A 4,939-nucleotide genomic window follows, 5' to 3' on the forward strand; every position below is an offset into this window, starting at 1 on the left:
TTTTTACACTTAAGGAATATTTAAATGGAAACCTGATTGCATTTTCTGCTATATCTTAGTGTAAGTCAAGGCCCATGTACAAAGTCCAAAGCTGTCTTATCCCTCCTGAATTGGTTATTTTTCTACATTCGGGATGTAACTTCTTGTTACAAACTTCTGCATTGTTGAATATTTTCTATCCTTTTCTAGTCCCTTTCCTTTCCATCTCAGTGCTGCTCTTGGGTCTGATTTGTAACCAGTGTCATCTGCATTATATGCTGTCCTAAACTAGAGCCTGGGCAGACTCATGAAATAGCAGGAAACTGTCTTTGTCTTTGAAGCACTACAGTACTTTCTTTTTGTGTCTGTTTGAATAATTGTGCCAGGAAATGCATCTTATACAGCCACTCTGGATAAGCAATATATTGTACTGTAAATATAGCAGTTGCTGTCACAACCTGGAGTTCAAATGTCTGGATGGTAACTAGTGCCTGTCTAATATACCTTGGAAAAGAGCATAGGCCTTCCTCCTATGGTGCTGTTACAAAAAATCTGTTACCTGTTTTGATTCTGGGAAGTTGTGAAATGTGGTGGACAAAATGTTGCTATGTTACATTGAGATCCAAACAGTGGGTTTTGGTTTCTCTGTAAAGGATGTCCATAAAACTCGTGGGGTTTGGCTTTCAATGTAATTGTAAATAGGTAAAACTGTCTGTGTGTTTGTGTCTGAGTTCCATGTGGTGATCCTGGACTGAGAGGGAGGGAGAGGGGATGCAATCAGGTGCCACTAGTTTTTGCTGACTGAAACCCACTGTAAATTAGTGAATGGTGTGAACTGCAGCCTGGCAGAGGTGTTGGAAATGAATGAAAACTGTTGGGATCGGCATTGGCCTCACGTGAATGACGGAATAAATGCAATAAAAGGCTCATAGTCAACACTCTTACTTTGTTCATCACTTATTACAGATTTTTGTTACAAATTTGAGTACATGAATTATGTAATTTGTAAAATGATGCTGTAGTGGAGACCTTGCTACAACACTATTAAAAATCTTCCCTCTTTGTGCAATGAGGTTTGTAGAATAGTGAGATTCTTTCGTGTGTTGAATCTTCCTGATGGTGGGAATGCTGGGGTGATGTATCTCACTGTGAGCTGGTATTGGCTATTTGCATAACATGGCAGTTCTGTATATTCTTTTGGCTAACTGTAAATATAAATGTTTCATAATAGCTTAGTTGAATTTTTGAGGTACAGCTGTTTGTGTGAGATTAGAAAAGTTTATTTCTAAGAACTTGTAAAAAAAAAAAAGTATTTTCAATAAAATTCCCTACCTCACCTCTACTGTGCAGAAATGATCCCATTTTCCTATGTTTAATTTTTCCAACTTCATTAATAAACACTAAGATCCTCTTTCAGTTATTGGCAAAACATTGCTAGTTGTCATCAAATCACTCAAATAACGGAATGCTGCAAAGTCTGAAGTCTTAATTGTTCCCTTTATTTCCATTACACTGAAAAGCAAATTCTAGATATTTTGTGCTACCTTAAGCTGCTCTTTCTCTGTACTTAATGGGCAGAGCCTGTGCATGGTAGTAACAGTGTGATGGTGGAGGGGTTTTTCAGTATTGTTTCTCCTTTTAGCAGTGAGGGGGTGGGTGGCATTCTTTCTTAGACCTTAGGGGAAGGCTTCCCAGTCCTTGTTTTGCAGGGAAGGTGATTGGGCAACTACTTTGTTTGCTTTCTTTAATTTGATGTAAATGCACCTAAACATAATCAGTTGTAGAGATTTGTCTTGAGCCTTAGAAGTTATACCAGACTGAACTAGCTAGTTAATTCCTCCTTTCTCTGAAAGGCTTAACTCCTTAAAGAGATAATTAGTGCCAGGAGTCTTCTCTCCCATTGCTACTGGCAGTGACTGTTTTCTGGCTCCTGAAATGGATATAACAAATCCAAAGTAAATTTATAACCTTGATACTCAGTGCTTGGGTTTGATGCCCCTGTATTCGTGCACTTGTAACAGCAACATTGGTATTGCCACAGTTCAGACACTGTGTTCTTTGACAACACCTCTAAAATTCCTTAGCTGTGCCGTGGTGCAGGTCCTTGTGGGAAGGGAGAAATAGGAGAGGGAAGGCACTGGAGCATGTCCTGGGGGCCCTTCCTTGGGAGAACTCTGGTTCTTTGCCTGTGTGCAAGCACCAGAGGTTTGATAGGAGTGCTATAAAAATTCCCAGTGAACCCAAATAATCTCAAGAGACCCTTGTGTTTCCGGGGACCAGGCTCTGCTTCCTTGGAAAGCCAGGTAGATGTGTGCATTTTTAGATGCAAATTTTTACATGCCACAGCTGGTAGCAGTTCAAGCGCAGTGTAACAGCTGGGTCGGCCTGCCTGTGGCCCCGCCCTGCTGAGCCGGGAGCCACGGCTCCCGTTCCTGTGGGAGAAACAGCGGCTGCCCCTGCAGTGACAGGGCTGCGTCTGCAGCTGCTCCAAATCGAGGAAACCTGCAGTCACAGCAAGTGCTCGGCAGGCTGCATGCACTGTAACGGGTCCCTACTGGTTTCAGAAAGGAGGGCTGTAGCCTTTAAACCAGCAAAGCTTGCCCTGCTCCAACACTGTAAATAATGAAGCAAAGTGTGATCCCGCTCACTGAGTAGCTCAGGCTCATGAAAAAAATCCGGTTTTCAGGATTTCACACCCTTTCCCCGTGCATTGGATACCTGGAATTAGGCACGTGGATTTTGGTGTGGAAATCCCTGATCTCATCAAGTAAGAAATATGCAAAATTAGACTTGTTTCTAGGCTGCTCCAGCAGACTGGCTCAGCAAAGCAACCCAAGGCTCCCCACATTGACACAGGGCTTGGTTTAGCTGAGCTGGGCCCTGAGCTCTGCTGCAAGCACAGCTCTGATTAAACTGAAATACCTTTGTTGCAAGTGCTGGCCTTAAACTGACACCTTGTTCTCGAAGTCTGGTTAAACAAAAGCAAAAATGTGCTGTCACATTTTGATTAAAAACTCGGGTTCAAGTTTTACAAACCTCTAATGACTATTTTCAGTGTAATTAACTGGATTTAACGTGACAAATTGCCAATAACTGGTAACCTTAATATTGGAGAAGTCTAATAGGAGATGTTAGTTTGTAAGATGTGCATAAGAGGGTTTGTAATGCTGACCTTTTTTAAATTAAAAATATATTCTAGAGCATTCCCATTCTTTCCTTGCTTATGACTCTCATCTCAGTTTCACTCCATGCTAAATAAACCCTCATATTTACTTTGCAGCTTTGTTGAAGACTCTACCTTAATCTGAGAAGAATTAGTACCCATCATGGAATTATGTACATCCCAGTAGAGCTCACATGCCCAGGCTCCTGCCTTTATTCTCCAAGGTACCTTAACGTGAAGATACTTTAACATGATGTTGCCATGGATGTCTGGCATGAGCGCTAATCGATATTCCTCAAAAAAGGACTGTTAACTGCTTGAACTTTGAAGATTACTGTGATGTTAGGATTTCTCTTATACTGGCATAATGTTCTGTCATTGTTATGTGACATTATACCTACAGGAAGTATTAATAAAGAATTTTGCTAGAAGTACTGATTTCTCTTTGCTTTTATAAAGTTTAGATTTAGCTCCCTGAAGTCGGGAGACTGACTACAGGAATAAAATAAAGTTTGAAAGCTATTTAAGTAACTAAGATATTTAGCACTCTGAGGAAAGTTGCTTATCTAATGTTCACATTACATCACTGAAGTCAGTGTCTTAGATTCTTGAGAGCTCAGCTCTGAACTGTTGCAGGGTGGAGTTTTACTGCCTCTCTTTCTGGAGCCTGGGTGCTCACAAAGGCTAAAGATTTACCCCATTTTGATAGGAAGAAGCCTTACCAACAAAAGGACATTCTAAATACTAACACCTGCTTGTTTTGCTTTATTAATACTCAACAATGCTTTTTAGATTTTATTTAATTTTTTCCAGTCAGTAGTAGCTAGTTTTACTAAGTGTGAAGACCATTGGAGTGCAGAGGGGCTCTGTTCTGTCATCCAGTCACAGACAGTGCTCACCCCAGTGGTCAGAGAAACACTTCAGGTTTTCAGGGAGTGTCAGCACCCCATGGGGACAGTGAGGAAGACAGAGCCAGACTCTGCAGTGGAGGACAAGGGACAGTGGGACAGCTTGACCTATAAGACAGTCTTCAACCATAAAAGCACTTTTACCATGAGAGGGTTAAAGACTGGAGCAGCTGTGGAGTCTCCATCAGACTCAAAGTCACATAGTCAGACTCAAAGTCAACCTGCTGCAGTCAGCCCTGCTCTGAGCAGTGGGGCTGGACCAGAACACCTCCAGAGCCCCTTCCAACCTCAACCTTCTGGAACCTGGAAGTGCCCATAAAATGCACTGTTTCATTTAAAACAGGCAGTCCCATGGCTTAGATCATTATCTCCTGCGATTATCACCACAGTATCCTGTGGAGATACAGGGCTGATCTATGTCCATAAAAACCTTATTCACCAGCTAAAAATTAAAGTGCCCACCCAGTTAAACATGACTGAATAAAAGCCTCAGTACATTTTATGCCAGTAGATAGCTGAGGTTCCTGTGGGATCCTCACACTCATTACTCATGTCCACGTTGCAGAGCTCTCTGCTCATAGCTTGTTCCATAGGATTTTACAGACATTCCAGCTTACCTGGCCTGTTGCATGCTACTGATGGTGACTTTATTTTCCTTTTAAGTCTCTCCAAATACAACACGACGTGGCCTTGTGTTCACAGTGAAGGACAGGCATTGCAGAACAGGTACTCTTTAATCACTGCTGCCTAATAACAGCCTCCTTGAACACAACTGCTCTTCAGTATTTCTGCTGTCACATTCAAGCCCAGTTCCTTCTGGTCTTTTTTCCACAAATGAAAATCTTTTCCATGGAAAATACATGTTCATTTGGCAAGAGTTTTGAAAAAT

The 4,939-nt window shown here is 41.7% G+C and overlaps 1 protein-coding gene across 5 annotated transcripts in view; it reads left to right on the plus strand.

Moving 5' to 3' along the window:
- The window catches only part of CCNT2 (cyclin T2), a 25,705-nt gene extending 22,179 nt beyond the window's left edge, over window positions 1-3,526 (plus strand). For 4 of the 5 annotated variants that reach the window (XM_041405929.1, XM_041405944.1, XM_041405958.1 and 1 more), the window contains one exon: window positions 1-1,335. This exon is cut by the window's left edge. The gene's annotated coding sequence lies outside the window, so the exon portion shown is untranslated. Of the gene's footprint in view, window positions 1,336-3,259 lie in introns of those variants that run through there. The other variant, XM_041405936.1, reaches the window with a different exon arrangement.
- The last annotated feature ends 1,413 nt before the right edge of the window (window positions 3,527-4,939 follow it).

The sequence above is a fragment of the Onychostruthus taczanowskii genome, unplaced genomic scaffold (genome assembly GCF_017590055.1).
Source record: "Onychostruthus taczanowskii isolate IOZ18803 unplaced genomic scaffold, ASM1759005v1 scaffold10, whole genome shotgun sequence".
NCBI lineage: Eukaryota > Metazoa > Chordata > Aves > Passeriformes > Passeridae > Onychostruthus > Onychostruthus taczanowskii.